At 37.9% G+C, this 13,080-nt stretch overlaps 1 protein-coding gene across 2 annotated transcripts in view; it reads right to left on the reverse strand.

Annotated features, from left to right (window-relative positions):
- Positions 1–5,652, reverse strand: part of KYNU (kynureninase) — a 121,409-nt gene extending 115,757 nt beyond the window's left edge. The window contains exon 1 of one of the 2 annotated variants that reach the window (XM_027561643.1): positions 5,391–5,651. The gene's annotated coding sequence lies outside the window, so the exon portion shown is untranslated. Of the gene's footprint in view, positions 1–5,390 lie in introns of both variants that reach the window. The other variant, XM_027561635.1, reaches the window with a different exon arrangement.
- Between the last annotated feature and the right edge of the window lie 7,428 nt (positions 5,653–13,080).

Raw genomic sequence — 13,080 nt, forward strand, 5'->3', positions numbered from 1 at the left:
AGGAAGATGATGAAACGTGCCAAGGTCCTGAAGTGTAGGCAGGTTTGGGTTGTTCAACTCATGAAAGCAGAGAGAAGGGAAGACTAAAATGTAAGAGAGGGGGAGGTGATCGTTTATCATAACGACTCTGAAGGCCAGGAAGGAATTTGGCTGTTTTTCTATGTTTAGTGGGAAACCAGAGTTATATAACTTTAAATAAAAATCATTTTTCTCCTTTTGATGAGTTATAAGAGTAAAAAAGAGATTATTTTAGTAGTTCAGGGGGAAAATGATAGTAAATTAAATGTGGTGAGGGGAAAAGAAGTGTGTGGATTTATGGTATATTTTGGAGAGAAAAGTAAAGAAAGTATCTCTGGTGAGGACAAGAAAGGGAGTGACCTTTAGCTTTGGGATCTGAGTGAATATATTCAAAGTGATGAAGTAAGAAATACCTAGGAAAGAAACAAATTCAGGAGGAAAATCAGAGTTATGTTTAGGACACGTTAAGTTTAAGATGATTATTAAGAATCCCAGGTAGAAATGTCAAGCACTGGATGTTTGAGTCTGTAGCTCATGAGAAAATTGAATCATGAGATATAAGTTTGATACTTCTCAATTCATAGACAGTACATAAAGTTTAGAACTCTTATGGACCAATGGAAACTAACAGATTGCAGTTCAATCATCTTTCTCCTATTCCTCACTCACTCTCCTGCCACCTCAACCAACACACAGTGTTAGGCAATTAAGAGTTGCATATCTCAATGTTTTATAATGCCAGCTAAGTAGACATACCTCCTGTACTCTGTACTTAAATCCTCCTTATTTATTTGAACTCTTCCTTTCTCAGTTGCCAGTGGTCTCCCCTGATGAGCCATCCTTTATATTCAAAGGTAAGAATGCTGCAGCTGCTGCTAAGTTGCTTCAGTTGTGTCCGGCTCTGTGCGACCCCATAGATGGCAGCCCACCAGGCTCCCCCGTTCCTGGGATTCTCTAGGCAACAACACTGGAGTGGTTTGCCATTTCCTTCTCCAATGTGTGAAAATGAAGTCGCTCAGTCGTGTCCGACTCTTAGCAGCCCCATGGACTGCAGCCCACCAGGCTCTTCCATCCATGGAATTTTCCAGGCAAGAGTACTGGAGTGGGGTGCCATTGCCTTCTCCGAAAGGTAAGAATACTGAGCTTTAAATGTGTATGTTTTTTTAGCTTTGGTGCTCGTAGTAGTTTTCAACTGCTCTGATCTATGCTTTTATAAGAATGTTAATTGATTTTGTTATTAATGTTTTTTGTTCTTTTAATACCTGACCATACTAAATTGGGGATTCCCAGGTGGCACAGTGGTAAAAAATCTGCCTGCTAATGCAGGAGAAGCAAGCAAGAGACACAGGTTTGATCCCTGGGTCAGGAAGATCACCTACAGGAGCGCACAGCAACCCATTCCAGTATTCTAGCCTGGAAACTTCCAAAAACAGAGGATCCTGCTTGGTTAAGGTCCATGGGGTTTCAAGGAATTGGACACAACTGAGCACATGCATACACACACTTTAGGGCTTCCTCGATGGTTCAAGGTGTAAAGAATCCACCTGCAATGCAGAAGATGCAGAAGTTATGGGTTTAATCCATGGATTGGGAAGATCCCAATGCACTCAGTATTCTTGCCTGGAAAAGTCCCATGGACAGAGGAGCCTGGAGAGTTACGGTCCATAACATTGCAAAGAGTCAGACATGACTGAGCACATGATGGCAGGGTGGATAGATGGACACCATATTAAATTAGTTGTCATCTTCACGAAATTTTCTATCTCTATGATTTTTATTTATTCCTTTTGCCTAAAATATTCTACTTTTCCTTTTATATATTCAAATCCTGGTCACTCTTCTAGCCCTAGCTCAGATGTCATTGTTCTTCATGAGTTCCATCATGTTATCTGAGCTAAAAGTAGTTTTTTCCCCCTCTGAATACCTGTAACACTTGTGAGCATACCTCTTATAATAAATAATACATTCTGCTAGTTCCTGTAGTTATTTAGATACATATGTATATATGGGACAAACATTCATGCCATGCCTACAACTTGATTTTATCTGCATTTCTAGCTATACTTTTCTGATGAAGGAACCTGCCCATTAAATAGCACTACTGCTTGACATTGTCAATTGCCTAGTCATAGTAGATCAGACTTTTGCTGGATACTTGGTGCACTAAAGACAATGCACTATTTTATCAATGGTCTGTGAGTGACTTGCTCATAAAAGCTCTAGCCCAACAATCCTGATGGTGTTTAGCTGAGCATATAATCCAATTTTTTCAGGAATCTGACCTGTGAGACATAGCTATTCATTCAGTTAGAAACAAGCACAAATTTAAGAGAGAGAAGCAATAAAATGGTAGGGTTTGCAAGGAGTATTGTCATGAGTGACTCATTTTTTCAGAGTCAAACTGAACCACTGATTGTTAAAACATGAAGTGACTTCAAAGGCAAGTAAGAATCACTTAGTTACATGGATGGCAAGAGATAAAATAGCTATGGCTCCTAGAAAGATGACAAGACAAGCCAACTGGGAAGTCATTGATCTTTCTGTGCAACATACTATTTACAAGGCCTGGGAGGTTGCCTTCTTGGCTGTTCCAAGAATCCCATGAGCTGTTTTTCTGTCTACCGAGTGTGTCTTTACTATAAGCTTGCTACTTACGATAGCTTGATTGAATTGCTGGTCTATTGTACTGAACTATATTTAGTCGGGGGACTGAATCTCATGTAATTTATCCTTGCAGCCATCCCATTCCTGATCAGTGCCTTTAAAATAGAGTAATCCCTTAAACTGGCAATTGAATAAGATGCACAAAATAGGTGAATTATTTGACAGGATTAATGACCGTTACTTTAGGAATACCCTTCTCATTTCAGCCACAGGGGAAGTGATTTTAAAAAGAATTTTTTCAGTGGGACTCTGCGTGATTTCCTTTGGAGAGTCAGCACTTTGTGAATTCATCAGGGCTGACTCTAAACTCTAATGGGTTATGAGTTTGGGTGAACTCCGGGAGTTGGTAATGGACAGGGAGGCCTGGTGTGCTGTAGTTCATGGGGTCGCAAAGAGTCGGACACAACTGAGCGACTGAACTGAACTGAACTGAAACAAACATATATTCATTTTCTTTTGTGATATCCCCTGTAAAATTTAACTTTCTTTGTTTAACAAAAAAGATATTAATATTAACTCATGGGCCTCTTTATATTTGTTTCTTATTTCATCCCTGTACCAGTTTTGAGGGATTAGAGTTGTTTTTCCTCTATTTTGAGACCAAACTCTGGAATCAATAGAGTAGAAACAAAAATGAAGGAGAAAGATAACAGAGCTCACAATCTGGGACTGCACTTTGCCTGAGGAACTGAGTCAAGCTGAACTTGTCATTGACAGGGCATGTGGGTGGAGTATGCAGAGAAGAATTCCTGACACAAGGCTTGAACCTTTCATTTCTTCCATCTAATTTTTTAATTCTTTTTGCAGTGTTTCTTTGGCTCATTCCCTTTCTTTCTTTTTTTAAACCCCTGTATTCACTCTGCAAAGCCCCACAGGCTATAAATCCATCTACTCTTTTTAATCAATCCTTTCAGTCCTAGTGAGGGCAAGGTTGAAGTCCACGCCTTCTTCTGAACTTGTCACAACTTGAGTATCAAAACCTCACCTGCCCGGGTAGTAAGATACTTGATGGTGAAATACTCTTTCCAGAAGAGCACCCAGGATGCCACCCTGCCAACAGCCCCCAACAGGAGTAAATAAACTCACAGTACCCTCACTCTAAGAAAGCAATTTATTAACTCATCATAAATGATTCCTGCTACATTCTGCACTCACCTTGCCACTAAGTCAGTTAGTACTTCACAAACCAGAATGTTATACCTTGTTTAGTCTACCATTTACAGGTAAATTGACATGCTCTGATATTGAAATAAAGCAATTCAAGCCAAATTTAAAACTTCTAAATTTTATATTTCATATATTTAGAGGTAATTTTATTTAAAAAGTGGTTATGTACACAGATGGATAAAAGTCTCATAATATTTTTTTTTCATATTAATACCTTATGGTGGAAATTGCCATTTACCTTCAATGGAAATTTTGTAAATTGTGTTTCCAATTTTATTTATACAGCTAAAATTTTAAAGAAGAAACTTCTATAGTTATAAACACATTTTTGTGGAATCGTGGAATTCAAGATCTCCTAGTTACCCACAGGTTCTCAGGTTAGATAGTTAAATAAATTAACTAGTAAGCAAATTAAATACTTAAATAAGTGACATTCGATCCCTGGGTTGGGAAGTTCCCCTGGAGACGGAAAGGCTACCCACTCCAGTATACTGGCTTGGAGAATCCCATGAACTGTATAGTCCATGGGGTCACAAAGAGTCAGACATGACTGAGGGACTTTCACCTCACCAGTGGTTAATCTTTACACAGTTTCAGATTTCATGGCTGAAATGAGCAAATTATTCACATGAGTTCAAAGTTTAGAACCTGGCAAAGCATATTATAAAGAAAGTGTGTAGCTTGAGAAAGAGTATTATTTAATACATGTGCACGGAACAATGTTCTTTAAATGTATCGCTGTTTGAGGAATGAAGAAATGTCACTGACACAGCTGCACACTTTATATCTAAGCTTATATGAATTACATGCTGAGTTTCAAATTAATAAATTCAAGGTGTTTCGTCCAATATTACTATCTAAAAAATACCTCACCCTTCTCAAAATAAAAACAGGAAAGAAATAAGTAAACTCTTTTAACTATATAGAAAAAAATGTTTCAACTTTCCATTCTTAGGCAAACATTTCACAAAGTGAAAGCGGAAGAAACCTTATTCAAGAAATAGACATTTTCACTTCTCTAAATAAAATTGAATATAACTAATATCAACATAAGACAAATAGAGTCCCCAGAAAACACAGGATCTAAAAAGCTAACTTCAGGATATGAATTTTCATCTAATTTTACCATTTAAACTCAAGAAATGGCAATCCACTCCAGTATTCTTGCCTAGAGCCTGGCAGGCTACAGTCCATAGAGTCACAAAAAAGTTGGACACGACTGAGCGAGTATCCACACCACAGTAAGATTAACTTATTCAACTATAACTATCTTATAGTAGATGTTTTATACTATATATATATATATATTTTTTTTTTAATCTGTTCATTTAACCCACAGGGTTAAAGGGTCTTTAGTAGTAGAGACCCTGTGTGTTGCACTATTTTTATGAAAATAATTTGGAGGAAAAAAAAAGAAAGAGAAGAATCTAGCAGAAGAAACTGCTAAAGCATTATGACAAAAATTCTAGCAGAAGGAATATCCTTTAGAAAACTCATTGAATGTATATTTGTGTAGAGTATATCAATGTCTCAGAACTTACCTATTAGGATTCCAGTGGGGTCCACAGCTCCCAGTGTCTCTTTTCAGCAAAATGAAACCTCTCAAAAGTAGCTTACAAATATAGACTAGACTTCTGAGTGAGAAAGTCAAAGCACTTTTGCTCAGACTCCACCCTATGGGGAATTTGTGAGCTAATTTTAGTTCTTCCCACTCTTGTGTATTCTGACGGTAAATCGCCAGTCACTGACAGACATCTGAACAACATGCTGCTCCTGCTCTGTATTTCAAACACTAGGGGCTCTGCTTCGGGCACTGTCCCCTGTGAAGCTCTGCCCTGTAGACTTAGGTAAACACTTTCTTGTTCACTAAGATCTTTGGGAATGTGAACCATATCCTATAATAATCTTGTAGAGTAAATGGATTATCCTCTTTTGTGTGTGAGCTGAACCAATTAGTTTGTCCAGGAACTAAATCCCCAAATTCACATTCCTCCTTGCTTTGGGCTATGAAATACACCAAGAACTGGAGAAAAGTTATTTCCTAACTCTGGAGGTAATCCAGAAGACTTGGATTTTGAGATAATACCTCACTGTCAAAAGCATTGTGAATTTCTAGTCTAGAAAACAGAACTCTGTTTCTAGAAACAGAGTTTGACACTTAATGAATTAACATTTAAGTTGAAAGTTTAATATTGGCCCTAAATTCTAGGATATACTTTATAACCTGCTGCTACTGCTGCTGTCACTTCAGTCGTGTCCGACTCTGTGCGACCCCATAGATGGCAGCCCACCAGGCTCCCCCATCCCTGGGATTCTCCAGGCAAGAACACTGGAGTGGGTTGCCATTTCCTTCTCCAATGCACGAAAGTGAAAAGTGAAAGTGAAGTCGCTCCATCATGTCCAACTCTTAGCAACCCCGTGGACTGCAGCCCACCAGGCTCCTCCATCCATGGGATTGTCCAGGCAAGAGTACTGGAGTGGGGTGCCATTGCCTTCTCTGTTATTGCCTAATAGGTGGATTTTTAAAAGTCCTAAATCATCAATCTAGATGGTTAACAAAACAATCAAGTAAGAAAAAGTCAGTGTTAGAAGATCATGTGGAAACTAAAGTTGGAAATTGTAAATGGAAATTATTTAAGCTTGTGGGCTATCTATCGTTCTACCTTCATTATCTCTTTATGTTTATTCCCAAGCTTGGGTCTTTTATTATATATCCTTTTAGGTATGAAAAACCACAAGCAAAATGTTTCAGAATTAAGACCAAAGATAGAGACTGGGGCTAAATAATTAAATCACTTGTATTTACTGAGATTACTGAGATATATATAAAGCAATGCATGTAGAGAGCCAATGTACCAAGACACACAAGTTAATAAGTAACACATCCTTAAAAAAAAAAAAAAAAAAATCCAGAACAAAAGCATTACCCTCCAGTGTCCAAGAAATGGGGATAAAAGACATACAAAATTACTTTTGTACAAGTAATTGTACAGTGAAAAGAAAATATGTTTTATCACATGAATCTTATCATTAAAATAATACTATAGAATAAGAGGAATGTCTTAATTTTATTAAGTTGGAAGAATAAAACTTTGAATCCAGACTATCTCAAATTTTGTATTTTTTTTTTTTCTATTTCACTTATTCCTTGTACTGTAAGAATGTTAGATAATTTGCCAAGTTCTAATATCCAGGAAGTAAGTCTGAGGGTGAAGTCTGTGTCATTTTTGGTAGAAAAATTATACTCCTTTTTAACTACAGGAGACACATATAGATATATACAAAAGTATAGATAAAGTGTCTTGCTTTCACTTCTTCTTCTGAAGTCTTTTGATAATGTTAAAGACCACTCCATCAAAATATTGTCTTAAAAACTATTGTTTAAAATAGCCACTTTTAAAGAACTCACTTGGAGGTCTAATCTATCAACCTATATCTTATATTTTATAAATCTGTCCTTTTAAAAAAATGTTCCCTTCATTCATTTTTTAAAAGTATTTAGCATATTCTTTGTAGCTGGTGATATAATGGTTTTCCATTATAAAATCTTTATAATATTCATATTGGTGTTTAGTCATTACATCATGTCTTACTCTTTGTGACCACTGTAGCCCTCCAGACTCCTCTGTCCATGGAATTATCTTGGTAAGAATATTGGAGTAGATTACCATTGCCTTCTCCAAGGAATATTCCCATAAACACCTAAAAATATAAAAGGTTGTGAGAAAACAAGTTGTGGGGGAGTGGTGGATGCAAGATCCATTGCAGAGCCAGCTGTAAAGGGAAAAGAGAGAACAGAGTGAGCTTATATTTCTTCTTTCTTGGAAACTGAAAGAAGAAACATGTTGCCAGGTTAAACTGTTGTACCAATTCAGAGCCGTCTACTAATTTCCGTGTACGACATCTCACCTACAACATATGTTTCTGAAAAGCAGAGAATTTGATTTTATCCTCCTCTGAGATTGCCCATGAATAAAGCTAAGAAAATATCTGTTGAATTTTTTTTTTCCAGAAGTTGATTCAGTTCTTTCTATAAAAATTCATGACTTGGAATATGAGAGAAATTCTCTTCTCTCAAAAACTAATTCTTAAACTGTTCTTAAACTGTGAACTTTATCTTTACTCTTCAGGGCTTATTCACTAAGACTGGGCCAGTGCCTGACATGGAGTAGATTTCAGTGAGAGATCGTGTTATTATTAATCAAATTAAATTCAGTGTGGCACACTATTCCTGTAAGAATCCAAGGGTATAGATCCAGCTATGAAACTCTTATGCTACATGTTCAATAAGTAAAAATGAGTATGAGATTGAAGACAAAGATGCTGACTCATCGTCAGTTCAGGTCCAACTATTAGAAGTGATCTGTAGAAATAAAATATGACCAACATAGACAGCCTATTAAAAAGCAGAGACATTACTTTACCAACAAAGTCTGTCTAGTCAAAGCTATGTTTTTTCCAGTAGTCATATATGGACGTGAGAGTTAGACTATAAAGAAAGCTGAGCACTGAAGAACTGATGCTTTTGAACTGTGGTGTTGGAGAAGACTCTTGAGAGTCCCTTGGACTGCAAGGAGCTCCAGCCAGTCCATTCTAAAGGAAATCAGTCCTAAATATTCATTGGAAGGACTGTTGCTGAAGCTCAAGCTCCAATCCTTTGGCCACCTGATGCGAAGAACTGACTCATTTGAAAAGACCCTGATGCTGGGAAAGATTGAAGGCAGGAGGAGAAGGGGATGACAGAGGATGAGACAATTGGATGGCATCACCAACTCAATGGACATGAGTTTGAGTGAACTCCGAGAGTTGGTGATAGACAGGGAGGCCTGGCATGCTGCAGTCCATGGAGTCATAAAGAGTTGGACACAACTGAGCAGCTGAATTGAACTGAATTGTATAAATAAAAGAGAACCTCAGGGGCCAGGGAGGATGAACTCATAAAAAACTGCAGTCTCAAACTCATATGTGGAAGTATAGCAGAATATGCTACCCCGAAAAATGATTGTAGGAGTTCAGGATGTTGTTGTTCAATTGCTCAGTTGTGTCCAACTCTTTGTGACCCCATGGACTGAAGCACACCAGGCTTCCCTGTCCTTCACCATCTCCTGGACCTTGCTCAAACTCCTGTCCATTGAGTTGTAATGCCATCCAACTGTCTTATCTTCTATCGTACCCTTCTCCTCCTGCCTTCAGTCTTGCCCAGCATCAGGGTCTTTTCCAATGAGTTAGCTCTTTGCATCAGGTGGCCAAAGGATTGGACCTTCACTTCAGCTTAAGTCCTTCCAATGAATTTGCAGGGTTGATTTCCTTTAGGATTGACTGGTTTGATCTCCTTGCTGTCGAAGGGACTCTCAAGAGTTTTCTCCAGTACCACAGTTTGAAAGCATCACTTCTTTGGCACTCACCCTTCTTTATGATCCAAATCTCACATCTGTACATGACTACTGGAAGACAATAGCTTTGAGTATACAAACTTTGTCAGGAAAGTGTTGTCTCTGCTTTTTAATACGCTGTCCGTGTGTTACCATAAATATGCCACTGTGGTATATTGACTAGTTTGAGCTGTAGCACTTGAAAAACAGCAAATGCAGGGCAGAGATGTCTGTGAACTCCTTTTAAACATGGATCTGAAAGGAACTCAGTTTTCATAAATTTCCTTTTTAGAAGTTGGATTAACCAGGGAAGATTGATTCTTATCACAAAAGACACCAGAAGTTCACACCACACCAACAAACCTTCTCACAAACTATCTTCTCTTTCACTTTTTCTTCTAAGGGTCCATTGATATTTCCTAAAATCATTTGTTTTCCGCAAATTGTCATACAAACCCCTTACCTTTTCCTGTTACGATGGGCATTTAGCCTGAATTTTAAACAACCTCTGAGAGTTTTTTTTTTTTTTCCTCTTGGGTAGTTCCTATGTATACATAAGGTATTTATATTAATAAACCTCTGTTTTCTCTTTTTTTTTTTTTTTTTTTTATTCAAAGCTTTATTTTTTTTTTTTTTCTCTAATTTTATTTTATTTTTAAACTTTACATAATTGTATTAGTTTTGCCAAATATCAAAATGAATCCGCCACAGGTATACATGTGTTCCCCATCCCGAACCCTCCTCCCTCCTCCCTCCCCATACCATCCCTCTGGGCCGTCCCAGTGCACCAGCCCCAAGCATCCAGCATCATGCATCGAATCTGGACTGGCAACTTGTTTCCTACATGATATTTTACATGTTTCATTGCCATTCTCCCAAATCTTCCCTTGTTAATCTGTTTTTTATTGCAGAAGTCCTAGTTAAGAACTCAAAATGGTAGAGGGAATATTATTTTTCCTCCTTTACACTATATATTAACTTTTACACTAATCTATATTTTAATTAAATATGAATATTTTAAGAGATCACTTTTTACTCTGCGGAGGGAAATTTAATCTGTCATTATTTGGACTCTCCTTCCTTCTTCAAAGGGGGTATTGGAAATATCCCAGATGTTGTACATACAGCAGATCTTCAGCCTGGTAGCCTCCTTTTCACTTTTCCTTCTGCCTCTCCTTTCCCAGGAGACAGCAATGGCACCCCACTCCAGTACTCTTGCCTGGAAAATCCCATTGGCAGAAGAGCCTAGTAGGCTGCAGTCCATGGGGTCGCTAAGAGTCGGAAACGACTGAGCGACTTCACTTTCACTTTTCACTTTCATGCATTGGAGAAGGAAATGGAAACCCACTCCAGTGTTCTTGCCTGGAGAATCCCAGGGACGGGGGAGCCTGGTGGGCTGCCGTCTATGCGGTCACACAGAGTTGGACACGACTGAAATGACTTAGCAGCAGCAGCTCCTTTCCCAGTTTCATCACTCTGCACTCCCAAGCACTCTTTCCCCTTCCTCTTGGGGTTAACTAATATAACATGGGTTCTCTCAAAACCCACGTCAGGGGGTTCTTGTCTAGCAATTTCCATTCTGAGCCAAGGAATGCTGGATCTTGTTTACATGGGTAGGAAAAAATAGAAGGAACAGAACACACACACCTGGATTTCTCTCTCTGTTTTTTTTTTTTCCGTCCCCCTTTTTTTCTCTCTCCTTTCCTCTCTTTCCTTGCCTTATCCTTTACTTATGCCCTCTCCTCCTCCTCTACTCTCCTTAATCCTCCTCTTCTGCCTTTTCTCACTCTCTTGCCCCCTTCCCTATTCTTTCTTCTTCCCTATTCCTTCCCTCCTGTCCTTTCCCCTCATCTCCTTCTCCTCCACCCCTTACCCCTCTTCTCTTCCCTTTTTTCCCCTCTTCCTTACATGTAAAGGGGATAGAAAATAACAAATCACTAGGCTAAATAGATAATATGTTCTCTCTTTCCTTTGAGGCATGCATTTGGTTATTATAAAAATTAGAATTTTGGTAATTAGGAAAATTCCCCAGTGATGAGCACAGGCTTTCCTGTCCTCTATATGTAGTTCTTCTTTAAAAAAAAAAAAAAAATACAAAAGCCTATTATAAGCAAAGGCAATTTTGCCATTTGGTAATTAAAATTGTAAACTAAAATTCCTATAACCTACTCACTTTTTATTGGATTACATTTTCTCCCTTACAGTTAAATTCAGAGGCATAAAGGCAGTCTATATTTGTGCTCTTCTGGGGAACCTGAATATTTTCTATTATATATGTTTACATATCAATTTTCCCAAATCTCTGTTTACATGAAGAACTGGAATTATCAAAAGTATCTATTTTCCCCTCTGTATTCAGATAGTTAGCTGATAAGAGAATCAGAGCTGAGCTACAAAGAGTTTTCAAATTAGTCTGGAAAAGATAAATGCTTTCAAAATAGTTTTGAAAAAGGCATATTTGCTTTCAATGAGTCATCACATCTGAATAGAGGAAAATTAGATGATTAGAAGATGAACATTAAGGATTTTAAAATTCCCACTGTAGAGAAAGATTTGCTTTCAAATAAACCATTTTGTAATAGTAGTTATTGCTTGTGTGTGTTTGTGTATACACGCTCAGTCATGTATGACTGTTTGTGAGCACATGGAGTATAGCCTGCTAGACTCCTGTGTCCATGGAATTTTCCAGGCAAGAATGCTGAAGCAGGTTGCCATTTCCTATTCCTTTTACTATTTGTTTATTTAATGTCAAATTTTCTCAAAGTAATATTGTTGCTGCAATCATTGTTCTCTTGATGAGGAGAGATGTCCTGAGGTTTCCATTGATATAAAACAGAAGGCACAAAGTAATAAGTATATTGGCATCATTAATTCAATGACAGCAGTATTGAAATTGTGATAACTGCAAAATGGGAACAGGTGATGCAAAAGTTATTTTCTTCCTTTCTTTCTCTCTCTCTTTTTGTTTCTTTATTATCTCAACATTGGTTCATAACATTATATGTTTTATGTGTACAACACCATATTTTAACTTTTGTATACACTCCAGTGTGCTTACCACCAAAAATTTAGTTTCCATCTTTTATGACACCCATTTGGGGGTGTTATTTTACCCATTTTGGTCTTACACCACACTCCTTCTCTGGTAATCACTACTTTGCTGTCTCTGTGTGTGCTTGTTTTTGTTAGGTTTAGTTTGTTCATTGATTCTGATTTGTTTGTTTGTTGTATGTTTTTTATATTCCACATGTGAGTGAAATCAAATGTTGTCTTTCTCCATGTGACTTATCATAATAGCTTAACATAATACCGTCTACATCCATCTATGTTGTCGAAAATGACAATATTACTTTTTTATGGATGAACTGTACTCCTTTCTGTGTGTGTATATATGTATGTGTATATGAAACTGAAACTTAAATAGTCGCTCCATCATGTCTGACTGTTTGTGACCCCATGAATTGTAGCCCACCAGCTCCTCTGTCCATGGGATTCTCTAGGCAAGAATACTGGAGTGGGTAACCAATCCCTTTTCCAGGGAAGCTTCCCAGTCCAGGGATCCAACCTTGGTCACCTGAAATGCAGACAGATTCTTTACCATCAGAGCCACCAGCAAGCCATATATATACACGCATGTATGTATATATACATATATACACATATATACACACACACACAAACTACACTTTATCCATTCATCTATAAATGGGCAATTAGGTTGTTTCTGGGTTTCCCTGGTGGCTCAGCTGGTAAAGAATCTGCCCGCAATCTGGGAGACACCAGTTTGATCCCTGGATTGGGAAGATCCCCTGGAGAAGAGAAAGGCTACCCTCTCCAGTATTCTGGCCTGGAGAATTCC

The sequence above is a fragment of the Bos indicus x Bos taurus genome, chromosome 2 (genome assembly GCF_003369695.1).
Source record: "Bos indicus x Bos taurus breed Angus x Brahman F1 hybrid chromosome 2, Bos_hybrid_MaternalHap_v2.0, whole genome shotgun sequence".
In the NCBI taxonomy this organism is placed as follows: domain Eukaryota; kingdom Metazoa; phylum Chordata; class Mammalia; order Artiodactyla; family Bovidae; genus Bos; species Bos indicus x Bos taurus.